General features: G+C 48.8%; 1 long non-coding RNA gene across 1 annotated transcript; it reads right to left on the bottom strand.

Annotated features, from left to right (window-relative positions):
- Positions 1-8,420: 8,420 nt before the first annotated feature.
- On the bottom strand, positions 8,421-13,294 carry LOC149125699 (uncharacterized). Its single transcript, XR_016237343.1, has 3 exons — positions 11,581-13,294; positions 9,619-9,752; positions 8,421-9,095 (listed from the first exon to the last, which is right to left on the bottom strand). It is a non-coding gene; the product is annotated as an uncharacterized LOC149125699 (long non-coding RNA).
- Positions 13,295-13,996: the final 702 nt, after the last annotated feature.

Genomic DNA, 13,996 nt, shown 5'->3' with positions numbered 1-13,996 from the left:
CCCATGGAATAGATACAGAAAGCAAGATCAGCATGAGAGACTGTCGTGCATCTGAATATTCAAAGAGTGTTTCATCCGTAGAGGACTTAACAGTGTACAAAATCTTGTGTTGTTCATGTTCCTTGATTGATCAAAGGCCCTGTGAAGCTGGCAGGACAGAGACTAGACCTGGTTTCCAAGAGAACATTTTCCTAACTCTTAGTTCCACAGAGATTTCACAGGCTGACCCAGGTCATGCAGCCAGTGACAGAATCAAGGTTAGGGACCAAGCCTTCCACCTTGGGGCCAGACTGGCTGTTTGAGAGTCAGAAGGAGCGGAAGTCCAAGTACCCGCAGTGCCAATGGTGAGGAAGGGACCCTATTTAGATGAGGGAATCAAGTCTTTTGTAAGTTAGAGAACTTGTCCAGGCTCGAATGGCCAGGGAATAGTGAGGCGGAGAAGCAACCTCCAGGGGTCAAGCTGTGACCATGGTGGACCGTCCAGGCGGGCCCTAGGCCGAGGAGGTTGGGAGGGCCATCTCTCCTTTCACAGGTTCCAAACAAGAAAAAATAAGAGCAACTAATACATGCCAACACTTCTACTCCAATCCTGCAACAGGCCTGTCAAGAAGGCTTTACTACCCCCAGTTTACAGATGAGGAGACAGACGCTCAATGTGGCAAAGGAATCAGCCAAGATGACCCGTGCAGCTGGCATTGAACCCGGGTCTACCCAACACCAGTGTGAGATTTTTCCTGGAAGGAAATCCTGTGCTAGACCCCATGTTCTACACTTGAACCCGACAAGGGATGATTCAAGACCACAGGCTGCAAGTAACAGAAAGCCAACATAGGCTAACAAATGAATTTCTCATCAGAATAGAGAGTTAGTGAACCCTGAAAGTAGAAACACCTCCAAGAGAGTCAGACAGACAAAAGTGACAGCTGAGAGTGGCTGAGAGTGCAGCCAGGGCCAGGGACCTGTCAGCAGCCAGATGGGCCTTTCTCTGGCCTCTGCTCCCTGCCTTTCTCTGCACCTTGCTTCTTTCTCCACAAAGCAGCTTGTGCACTTGTCAGTCCACACAGCAGGTAGGAGATGGCTAGACCTATGTCCCTAAGTTGACATCACCCCTGTCACCAGTCCAGTCTAGACAGAGCCAGGACCCCTGGGGCCTTCTCAGTCTAAGCAGTCAGCTGAAAGGCCCAGCTCAGAACTGCTACCCATCCCTGGCACAATGGCAGTAGAGAGAGAACAACCAGCCCTCGTGGTAGGACAGTCACTGAAGGGCAACTACTACTGGAAAGAACCTGAGCTTAGCAAGAGATGCAAATCCACACAGATCCTGGGGGAAATCCGTGTACAGTGCTGAGACTGCCCAGAGGGAGGAAGTATCAGCTTGGCCAGTAAAATCACAGAAGAGGACTCAGAACCTCTGCATGAGAACACTCAGAACCTCCAGAGTAGTAAGGTTTTCCATGATATGTGCATGCAAATAACAAAGGCAATAAAGCACTTTTATTGCTGTTTTAATTTTAGATTATGAAAAAATATGATTGTTTGAAATTCACAATAGAGGGTTATTATGTTGGTGTTTTGAGATGATTACATTAAATTCTTGCTGTAAAAAAGTAATCTAGGGGTTGGCACTACGGTGTAATAAGCTCAGCCGCTGCTTGCGGCACCGGCATCCCATACGGGTGCTGGTTCATGTCCTGGCTGCTCTTCTTCCAATGTAGCCCTCTGCCTGTGGCCTGGGAAAGCAATGGAAGATGGCCCAAGTGCTTGTGACCCTGTGTCCATGGAGAGACCCAGAAGCTCCTGGCTCCTGGCTTCAGATTAGCTCAGCTCAGGCCATTGTAACCATTTGGGGCATGAACCAGAGGATGGAAGACTTTTCTGTCCGTCTCTCCCTCTTCTCTTCTGTAACTCTGTCTCTCAAATAAATAAATACAATCTTTAAAAAAATCAATCCATAAAATTTTAAATTAAAAGGTGGGCTTGTCCTATTTACCCATGAGTAAATAAGACTGCAAGGATGGAGGGGGGCCATGTGATCTGTGAAAAAAAAAAACATTGTCATCAGAAATACCCGCTTTGATACCCAGCTCTGAAATTCACTAGCTGTGTAATGCTAGGGAAGTTATATACCCTTTCTGATCCTAATTCCTCTTCACCAACAGAAACCAGTGAAACCAGACTTTGAGGCTCTTAAGAGTACTGGACAACATTGCTTCCGTGAGCAAACCGCTGCTCAAACGCCTCTAGGTAAAAGTCAAAGTCCCTTGCATGTCCTCCCAGCTCCAGCCCCAGGCCGTTGCTTCGACTTCTGCTCCCCCATTCCCTGGCCGACTCCTGCCAGCCACACTAAGTGACCTGCTGTCTCCTCCAACATCCCAGGAGGGATCCCACATCATAGGGTGGTGCCCGCTCTTCCCTCTTCCTGGAAGGTGTGAACTCCCACCTTCTTCCAGGCACTGCACACACGTCGTCTTCCCTGACCACCCCATATAAAGCCACAGCGCTGTGCCCAGGGCATCCTTGCCCTCCTGCACGGTCTCTGCTGTGCAGATCACCCATAATTCCCTGCATAATGCACTTGTTGATCCCACTGATTGTCCTTCCCGCACCAGAATGTAATTTTCCAAGGCCAGTGTGTTCATCTGTTTAGTTCACTGTGTACCTCAGCAGCTAAGGCAGCCCCTAGCCCTCGCCGGGAAACTCGATGGATATTTACTGCAGGAATACATACATGCACCCTCTCAGAAGAAACATCAGCTCACAGGAGATGCTCAACTCACTTTCTTCTATCTCTCCATGTCTTCATTAAAAAAATAGTTTATAATCTTATTGCATTATTGTGGCAAACATTTTAGTAATTTGAGACAACTTAATTTATCAAAAATCTACACATTTTAAGAAATGTGTGTGTAATATTTTTGGCTCAATTAATTTGACTTAAAAGCAAAAGAACAATTTACCCAGAAAGAAATGTGATTCTTAAACTTACTCTCTCCATGATCTGTTGGGAAGACTCAGTAAATTTCTACTTCTAGCCATTTTACTTCAGATATTAATACTCTTTAAAAAGGAATATATCAGAATCTTATATTATTAAAATAGTAGGGTGAGAATTCTATAAATTTTTTCCATTTTTAAGTTTTAACAGATTCAGTATGATTTATACATACAGGTCTAAGAACATACTGATATTCTCTTCCTCCTCCCTCCATCCCACCCTCCTTCTTTCTACCTTTCATTCTTTTTTTTTAATTTTTGAGATAACGTATTTTAAATTTACATTACAGTAAAAAGGCTTAATACTTCACCCACCAAATAAGAAATTCAACAAGTAAAAAACAAAAAGACCCTAAAGTGGGAACAACAAAACGGCTATAAACAATAATTGAATAGAAAAATGACTGTTTCACTCATATACAGTTTTTCTCTGGTCAATTAGTCATTCATAATTTCTTTCAATGAATTGTAACATGTAAATATTTCCTATGTAGTTACAAGATAATAGTTAATTAAGTTCATTTAGACTTTAAGCTATTTCCTCTCAACATTTTATGCTCAGGAATAATTTTATGTAGATTGCAATGCAAATAATTATCCATTACATTTTTTTTCCTCAATTAGTTTCCACAGATCAGGGAAAACATACAGTATTTGACTTTTGAGAATTGGCTTATTTCACCAAGTATAATAATTTACAGTTTCATCAATTTTGTTGCAAAAGACAGGATTTCATTATTTTTTAATGGCTGAGTAGTATTCCACAGTGTATATATACCACATATTCTTTATCCAGTCATCAGCTGATGGGCCTCTGGGTTGATGACTCATCTTAGCTATTGTGAATTGAACTGCAATAAACACGGGGGTACAGATAAGTCTTTCATACGCTGATTTCGTTTCATTTGAGTAAATTCCCAGGAGTGGGATGGCTGGGCCACACGGTAGGTCTATTTTCAGCTTTCTGAGGAATCTCCATACTGTCTTCCACAGTGGCTATATGAGTCTGCATTCCCACCAACAGTGTCCAGGTCTTCTGACACATTGCGTTTCTCTGGGTTTAAGTGAGACCCTGGTTGTCACTGCTGTTTTTGTAATAAATAGCATCTCTCCTGCTTTTTGACATGTTTTGCCAACACGGAAAGTGTTCTATGAGTATTTGCTGAATTCACTCATTTTTCCAAATCCCAGAGAGGGAAATAACCTTTTCTTCCCACAGCTGCCTGATGGGAGTCTGGTTTACATGGAGGAACCTACACTAAGGGTGAAGATGAACTTGCACTCTGGCACTGGCCACTAGAGGGTGCACATGCACAGGCTCCTGGAGTGGATGGCCATCCAGTTCCCTTCAGAAAGCTCCCACTCTCCGTGCCAGTCCTATCCTCAGCACAGCTGCCAGTCTCACTGTCCCTGCCCTCCACTGCATGACCCCAGCCAACATCCTGTCCTCTGGCCCAGTGATTAGACCTACAGGGGCCTATCAAATCTCCCCCATCGCCGCTCCCAAAATGTTTAGCAAACAGAGTAAGCTTTTGATGTTTTTAAAGAAAATGAAGATAGAAGAGTCACAGAGGGTCCTCTTTCATGCTGCGTGGAGGAAGAAAGAGAACAGCATAGGAATGAGACAAGAGCTGAGGATGGGGAGGGAAAATTGTGCAAACGCAAAGCCTGCCCTATCCCAATACTTGGAACAGTTGCTGACATGCAGTGAGTATGCAACAAAGATCTGATGAACAAACTGTTGAAGATGAAGAGGGGAGAGAAAGAAACTATTTCATTGTGTCCAGGAGCAAATGCTTTTTCCACAATCCCTGATGGAGTTCGTGCCATTTGCTAAGTGCCAGACTAGGAGCTGATGTTCCAGTACTGGACAGACAGACAGACTTCCCGGCCTGCTCTGGGAGAATGTCCACTCTAGAAGGAGGTAGCCAAATGGCCATGGGGGCTGTAAGCTGAGCATCTGCCTGGAGAACACCTTTGAAGGCACTGGCATCACACACTTTCCGACTGTCCTCAGTAACTGCTCACAATAACTCCCCAGCCCTAATGCTGCTTCCAGTTCTCAGGGGTGCAGTCCCAGTGGTGACAACAATACCACATGACTACAGAAAGCCAGCCCATCTCTGCAGCAGGAACTGGGAACTTTTAAACCCTTTTTTTTTTTTTCAATGTATTTTCATTTTATTTGAATGGCAGAGATAAAGAGAGAGAGAGAATGACCTTCCATCAGCTGGTTCACTCCCCAAATGCCAGCACCAGTTAAGGTTGGGCAAGCCCGAAGTCAGGAGCCAAGCCCTCTATCTGGGTCTCCCACATGGGGCGCAGAAACACAAGCACTTGAGCCCATTATCTGCTATCTCCCACCGTGGGCATCCGCAGGAAGCTGGATCAGAAGCAAAGGCAGGCCTCAAACCCAAGCACTTTGATGTACAGTGTGAGTGTCTCAAACAGCAACTTCACCCCTGTACCCCAGGCTCGTCCCAAGAACTGGGAATTTTGACCTGAGAAACAGACTAGGACTCATCACAGTAGAGCTGTGTTAAAGTCAGATTTTCACAACAAGCCTTTAGAATCCCTGCTGCTGAGATCTGAAGACCGCTCCAGTCCTTGCCTGTCCTGAAGCTTGGTTGATAGATTCTTTGGGGTTCTGTGATTTTGTGAGCTTCCCCAGGACTCCCAGGTAAATTTCTCTTTTGCTTTAGAAATCCAAAATTGGGATTTTTTTTTTTTTCAGATCAAAAAAAAACATTTTCTCAACCTTCTGGAGAAGGAAGACAAACCCCAAATCAGCAAAACATATGAGAAATTTGGGGTCTTCATGGTTTTCTCTTGCATCACTTCCTGTTAACATCTGGGCATCATTAAGATGGGGCTGGCCTGTGGCACACTGGGTTAAGCCACCATTTGTGATGCTGGCATCGCATGTCAGAGCACCAGTTTGAGTTCCAGTTACTCTACTTCCAGTCGAGCTCCCTGCTCATGATCCTGGGAAAGCAGCAGATTACTGCCCAAGTACTTAGGCCCAGCACCCACATGGGAGACCAGGATGGAGCTCCTGTGGCTCCTCCTACACCAGCCTTGACCTGGCCCAGCCCTGACTGCTGTGACCATTTGGAAAGTGACCAGCAGACAGAAGATATTTATCTCTCTCTCTCTCTCTCCCCCTCCCTCCCTCCCTCCCTCTCTTCCTCCCTTTCTGTCATCTCTCATTCTCTCTTTCTCTTTCTCTCCCTCTCTCCCTCTCCCTCCCTCCCTCTCTGTCATCTCTCATTCTCTATTTCGCTTTCTCTCCCTCTCTACCTGCCTTTCACACAAATCATTAAACAAAGAATAACAACTAAGAAGATGACATCATTTTTACTCCCAGCTGCAGACGCAGAGTCACCCCTTGAGCAATGTGAGAGCCCTCGTTTAAACCCCATCACCGTCGCGCACTAGCTGTGGATTTGTGCAGGCACTTCGACCTCTTGGCGCCTCAGTTTCCTCATGTGTAAAAGAGCAGAAGAAGGGGGCCGGCGCTGTGGTGTAGCAGGTAAGTCTCTAAACCTCTCCACCCTTGATCTCCTCCTTCCATGAAATGAGAAGAAACAAATGAGTGTGCCCAGGTGCACAGAACTGCAGGGCTGGGAAGCAGCAGCCTCCCCTTTGCCTTCCTCCTCCAGTCTCTTAGACACTCCAGCCCGTGTTAATCCCCAGCTGGGGCTCATCAGGCTCACTTTCTAAAAAAATTATATTTTATATTAAAAAATGTTTATCTGAAAGGCAGAGTTACACAGAGAGAGAAGGAGAGAGAGTTTCCATCTGCTGGTTCACTCTCCAAATGGCCACAGTGGCCAGAGCTGGGCCCATCCAAAGTCAGGAGCTTCTTCTGGGTCTCCCATACGGGTACAGGGGTGCAAGCACTTGGGCCATCTTCTACTACTTCCCCAGGCCATAGCAGAGAGCTGGATTGGAAGTGGAGCAGTGGGGACTTGAATCGGTGCCCACCTGGGATGGTGGCACTGCAGGCGGTGGCTTTACCCACTATGCCACAGCACTGGCCCCCTAAAGGTCACTTTCTAAAGCACAAGCACACAGGTCATGCCTTGTAATTCTCTGGGGAACGTCCCATGCTACTATCCTTCCCTGTCTTGCTCCCTGGGCTGAAATACCCACTGCCAATCATCCCATCAGCATGCCATGCCCTGGGGTCATGCAATGTGCCCTCTGCCCTGAATGCTATCTCTAACCCTGCCTCCTTATCACAGGGCTCCTCAGAGTCAGCCCTCAGAGAGACTGCCCAGACCACCTACCTAAAGCTCACTACTCCAGTTCCTCACTGTCCTGTCCCCCATTCTTTTCGTCAATCTATTCTGTGCTCACTTTCTTGGCTGTTCACGGTGAGGCTATGCTTTCAGAGTGAAAATCCCAGAGAGAAGGGCCCTCCTCATCTCTCTTGCTCGTTGTTGGATCCCAGGGGGTGGCAGAGAGCACTCGAGCGTGATCAGGGCGGGGACAGCAATGACCACACGAACATTATCATCCCATTTTAGGGAAGAGTAAACTGAGGCTCGGAGCAGGCACTATGTGGCTCTCCTCCAGCCCTCTCCACGCACCCTTTGCTTTCCTTGAGGAGGCTGGCACTGGCTACAACCTGGGATAGACTAGGGCAGGTCCCCCGGGAGCCTTAGGGACACAGTGTGAGTGTCAGATCCTGAGTATCAGGTGTGGAGCTCTGTGCTTGGCTTACGCAAGCTTACCTAATGACCTATGGGGACTCTGTCTCAGAGAAGGAAACTGAGGCACGGAGAGTTTGAGTGCCTTGTGCCAAGTTGCAGCAGAGCAGGCCTACAAAACCAAGACCGTGCAGGGGGAGCCACCAGACAATGCCACCTCCTCCCCCAGCGAGCAGGCTCCCTCCTCCCTCCTCTCTCCCCTCGGCTCCAGTGACCCCCGGGGCCCACGACAGATCCTGTGAGATGCAGCATTGTCTTCGACTTTCAATAGAGCCGGAAATCTGAAAACCTTGGAAAGCAAAAGCGAGGCGCCTGCCTATAATTGGCACGGCCTGGTCACATCTCCCTCGATTTGTAACGAGGCAGAAATCCTGCTGAAGTCCCTGGAAGGCAGTCCCTGCCTAACGAGGACAAGATCCAGCCCTGGGCGGTGCAGGCCATTTTCAAAGCCTCAGCCCAGAGCCAGTTTTAATGATCACGGAAGGAACTTCTGAGAGAGTTGTACGAGGAGGACGGGATAATTGCACTAGAAATATTTGCCACTGATGACAGTGGCCCACTGGCCCGGGGCTCTTCATGAGACGTGGCCTTCAAGGTCAGCTCCTCTGGCACCTGCTCTCATTCCCTCTGATGCTCCGCTCCGAGATAATTATGAAAGTGCGACAGGCACCCTCCCCTCCCTGCCCGATGAAGCTGAAGGATTGGCTTTGTGTTCTCCAATTGTCTCTTTATTTTTAGTTGTTGATTGTCCAAAATATGGTCAAAGCCTGATTCTTAGTGGCTGAGTTTCATGAAAATACTGCAGATCTGGAAACGGAAAGATTGACTGTGCCTCTTACAGGCTGTGTGATCTTAAACAGGTTACTTGGCCTCTCTGGACTCAGTTTTCTCAGCTGGAGGAAACACACTACCAAATAGGACCTATCTGGAGCAGGCTTTAGCTCAGAGGTTAAGATGCCTGCATTCCACATGAGGGTGCCTGCTTTGAGAGCTGGCGCTGGCTCCTAACTCCAGTTTCCTGCTAATGCAGATGCTGGCAGGCAGTGGTGATGGCTCAGTTCCTGCTACCCATGTGGGAGACCCGTAGTGTGTTCCCGGCTCCTGGCTTCAGCCTGTCCCAGCCTTGGCTGTTGTAGGCATTAGGGGAGTAAACCAGTGAATGGGAACTCATTCTCTTGCTCCTGCTCTTGCTCTCTCTCTGCCAAATAAATAAATGAACACAATCTTTGAAACACCACCTCTGTGATGGGCCTTCCAGAATGCCGGTGACAATACCTGACCCAGGATGGTGTGCTTGTGTTATCACGGCTAACAGTGGACAAGTTGAGACGGGACATTCTGGCCGAGTGTTGTCGTGGATTTCTGGTCTCCAAGACTTCATTCATCCTGCATGACAAAATGATGGATACATTACTGTTCCCATCTCCCCCTGCCTCTGCCTCTCATCCCCTCCCCCCACCAAGGAGGATTTCGTCTTTATGCATCGGACTCCTGCCAGCCCAGCCTCCAGGGAGCATTGGGTCTTTGTAGGATTTTGCTCTTCGGATCTTAAAGAGCGGTTGGAGACTGGGCAGGAAAGCAACTGCAGCCCTGAGGCCTGTGTTACCTTCCACCTCTCTTCTGTCTCTACGAGAACTACAAGCCTCATGATGATGGGGACTTAAGCTGTTTTACTCACAAACATATCCCAGCACCTACTATAATCCCAACATGCAGATATTTGTTAGCATAGATGGATATTTGTGGAATAAAGGAGAGAAAGGCGAATGCATTCCTGATAGTAATGATTCGCTATCAGTAATGCTTTTGCGCCCCTTCCCAGGGAGATATTTGGCAATGTCTGAAAATAAGTGGTGTGACATCCAGAAGGGGGTGCTGCTGGCACCAAGGTGGCAGAGGCCAGGGTTACCTGGAACCTTCGGGAAAGGTCTGGTCTCCACCTGCTTCTCAGCCCTCAGACCCTGCAGTTTGCCTCTTCATTTACTCGGCTCCAACCACACTGACTTCCTGTTTCTCTGATGTGCTGGTTCTCAGAGTGTGGCCCTGGAAGCAGCAGTGTCAGCATCACCTGAAACTAGTTAGACATGCAAATTCTCCAGCCCCACCCCAGACTTGCTGAACAGAAGCTGCAGAGGGATGGCCAACAAGTCCCGGGCTTTGACAAGCCCACAGCTTCTAGTGCACACTCAGGTTTTTTTTATTTTATTTTATTTATTTTTTTGACAGGCAGAATTAGACAGAGAGAGAGAAAGAGAGAGAGAGAGAGAGAAAGGTCTTCCTTCCATTGGTTCACTCCCCAAATGGCCACTACGGCCGGCGCACCGCGCAGATCCGAAGCCAGGAACCAGGTGCTTCCTCCTGGTCTCCCATGCGGCTGCAGGGCCCAAGCTCTTGGGCCATCCTCCACTGCCTTCCCGGGCCACAACAGAGAGCTGGACTGGAAGAGGAGCAACCGGGACACAATCTGGCACCCCGACCGGGACTAGAACCCGGTGTGCAGGTGCTGCAGGTGGAGGATTAGCCAAGTGAGCCGTGGCGCCAGCCGCACACTCAGGTTTGAGACCCAGTGACCTAACAGAGAGGGCATCCTAAGCTCAGGTGATTTGCACTGGCTCTTCTCTCTGGCTAGTTCCTTCCCCAGATCTTCATCTGATTAATTTCTTTTTTTTTTTTTTTGACAGCAAAGAGGACAGTGAGAGAGAGAGAGAAAGGTCTTCTTTTTTTGCCGTTGGTTCACCCTCCAATGGCCACCACGGCTGGTGCGCTGCGGCTGGCGCACCACGCTGATCCGATGGGAGGAGCCAGGTGCTTCTCCTGGTCTCCCATGGGGTGCAGGGCCCAAGCACTTGGACCATCCTCCACTGCACTCCCTGCCACAGCAGAGAGCTGGCCTGGAAGAGGGGCAACCGGGACAGATTCCAGTGCCCCCACCGGGACTAGAACCTGGTGTGCCGGCGCCGCAAGGCAGAGGATTAGCCTAGTGAGCCGCGGCGCCGGCCATCTGATTAATTTCTAACTCAAGTCTTAACCCAGGTGCTACGTCCTCACACAAGCCTTCCCTGAATGTTCCACCTGGGGCTGTCCTCTGACCCAGTTAATACAACACCGCTTCACTGTAAGTCTTACTTTATTATACTGCAAACCACTTATTTGTATTTATTTTCTCACGCCTCCTTTAAAGAACAGAGTCTGTGTCTGTTTTGTTCATCAGTACACCTCGCGTCCAGAGAAGCCTCTCTCAGCATGTGTACTAGGTGAATGAGTAAGTGAGTAGAAAATCTGCTTAATGGGGAGAAGAAGAGGAGCTAAAGGAGACACCAAGGAAGGTGCCAACATTCATGATAATGAGACGTAGCGAGGTGGGGGGCGGTGAGGTGTAGCTGCTAGAGCCACTGCCTGCAATGCCAGTATCCCATATGGGCACTGGTTCATGCCCTGACTACTCCACTTCTAGTCCAGCTCCCTGCTAATGGCCTGGGAAAGCAGCAGAAGATGGCCCAAGTGTTTTGGCCCCTACACCGATATGGGAGACCCAGAAGAAGCTCCTGGCTCCTGGCTCCTGGTTTCAGCCTGGCCCTGCCCTGGCTACTTCGGCCATATGTGGAGTGAACCAGTGGATGGAAGATCTCTTTCTCTCTGTCTCTCCCTGTCTCTCTGTAATTCTGACTTTCAAAGAAAAACAAATACATCTTTTAAAAAAATGAGAAATGGGGGCAGGGGGAAAGAAAGGAAAATAAAGCCTCCCCTGAGACATTTAAGACTTCGGGCTCTGAGGGATGAAAGAAGTGGCAACGAGAAAGCGGAGAGAGAATGTTGAGAAGGGCTGCTGTGGGCGCCACAAGACCTCCCAGGACAGATCGATCCTGCTCACCCGTGCCGTGTCGGAGGTGAACTTCCGCAAGGCAGATGTGGGCTCCTGGGATGGACGAAGCTCACACTCCAGCTCCCTGCATTCCTGCCACACAGAAAGGCCAAGTCCTCGGTGAAGAGTACAGCAAGGGATTAGACACACAGAGGTCTTCAGGAAGCTCAGAGTTTACTATGGACATAAGAGCTGTGCAGAGGTCATCATAAAGGAGACACACTTCCGAGTTACTTACATGGGATGTATCTTCTTGCATGTTATGTGGAGTGCCATGTGTGGTGCTCATAAAACTCCGGGAAGTGTCTTAGTCTGTTCTGTGTTGTTGAGTACTTTGTAAAGAGATTTATTTGCCTCACAATTCCAGTAGCTGGAAAGTCCAAACAGCGTGGGTGCTGGTGTCTTACAACAGCCCCCTGGCTATGCCACAACATGGCAGAGAAGTGGAAAGGGAAGTGGCTGTGGATAGAAGGGGCAGAACAGATGGAGTGGCCTTGCTCTGTCACACCCTGCAGTCATGAGAACTAAGCCTCCCCTGTGGGAACAGCATTGATCCCACCCAAAGATGGTGCCCCCATGACCTAAGCACCTCCTCCAGGCCCCACCTCCCAAAGATGCATCAGCTCTCAATATCATTACAGCGGGAACCCAGCGTGCAGCTCACAAACCTTTGGGGGACACGCTTGGCCCCTATTAAACCCAAAACAGGAAGTAGCCCCAATGTACAGATGACATACAATGCTTGTGGAGATTTCAGTCTGTTTTAAGCCAAATGCTTTCTAAGAATTCTCACAGCAGGGGCCGGAGCTGTGGCATAGCCAGTAAAGCCACCTCCTGCAGTGCCAGCATCCCATGTGGGCACTGGTTCAAGTCCCAGCTGCTCCACTTCTGATACAGCTCTCTGCTATGGACTAGGAAGCAGCAGAAGATGGCCCAAGTCCTTGGGCCCCTGCACCCATGTGGGAGACCCAGAAAAATCTCCTGGCTCCTGGCTTCGGATCGGTGCAGCTCCAGCCATTGCACCCAGTTGGGGAGTGAACCAGAGAATGGAAGACCCCCCTCATCTCCTTCTCTCTGTGTGTAACTCTGACTTTCAAATAAATAGATCTTTAAAAACAAAAAAATCTCACAGCAATCCTGGAAAGTGTCCTAATCCCCTCCTCACAGATGAGAAAACTGAACTTCAGAAAAGGGAACTGATTTGCAAAAGGTGAAAGAGCACTTCTACTTAAAATTTAAAAAAAAAAAAAATGAATGGAGGGTGCTCCACATCTCCTCTATGTCATCCTTTCCAGTGGAAGTCACACCAACTAAGACTGCCTTCAGGTCTGTGTAAGGACAAGCCTTCCGGCCCGCAGAGCTGTGTGCCAGTGCAACGGGCCATCCCCCGAGCTGGTAAGCTCTGTTGCTATCTGCACGTCGGCCACGACGTCATTTCTGTGAAGAAAAGGAACCAAACTGCCGTTTCCCAGTTTCTGAATATCAGATCCTCTGATTCTGTTCCTTGGGGCCATCCTTCTCCTCCCTGAGCCTCGTGCTCATTTCATGGGATCCCATGAGCCCAACGGTCCCTTCCACGCCTCCCAACCAAAGGGGCTCAGGTTTGCAGGGCAGACAGGGAGGCCAGGGTTGCTGGGTTCTCACCAGGGTTTTGGCATCCCTCGCTAAATGTCCTGCTTAGCCAAGAGACCTGGGACCTTTGGAACTTTACCTCCTTCTCAGGCAACAAACCAACCCAAACTCTGGAAAATTCCAGGCAGCAAAAGGCTGCTTTGATGACAAAGACCTGGAGCCATTCCCACAGCCGGCTTGGGAACCTGTACTTCCCCACACCACCACCCCCCCACCTCCACCCACCCTGCAAAAAGAGAACTCATTTTATTAGAATTCCAATTATGCTCCAGTGGTTTTGAATCCCCAGAATTCCTTTATCCCAGAGCCAGAATAATTGGATTTGTCTCCTAAGCCTCAGCTGCCCTCTGCTTCATCAGCGTGCTGGGCTCTGGGCCCACGGAGCCCGTGAAGGCATTGAAAAGATGCCACGTGGCCTCATGAAATCAGAAGTAAGATCTTTAGGGCTGCCTTGTACAGTGGGGCAGGGGAGAGAGGGATTTTATCTTTTGATAAATCACTTCCCGGTCTTCAGATAACAATTTTACAGTCTGCTAATGTCCTGAGCTAGAATTTATAATTCTGGGGAATTGCTCCTTCTTTCTAATGGGGCCTTCCTCCTTTTGCCTTTCCCCATTCCCTCCCTTTCTTGGATTTTCCACAAAAGGGAGCAGCAAGGGAGGGAACAGAACTGGTGATCTCTGCCACCCGATGCAGAAAGTTCCTCCACACACGCTGTACTTTGCGACTCCTCACGTTATCTCATCCCTGCAACAACGCTGGAAACAGGCTCAGAGCTGGTACCAGTCCCATA

This window comes from Oryctolagus cuniculus, chromosome 7, assembly GCF_051225735.1.
Source record: "Oryctolagus cuniculus isolate XC-2025 breed Fujian yellow rabbit chromosome 7, ASM5122573v1, whole genome shotgun sequence".
NCBI classification, from domain to species: domain Eukaryota; kingdom Metazoa; phylum Chordata; class Mammalia; order Lagomorpha; family Leporidae; genus Oryctolagus; species Oryctolagus cuniculus.
This window is presented reverse-complemented; position numbering and strand designations above follow the sequence as displayed.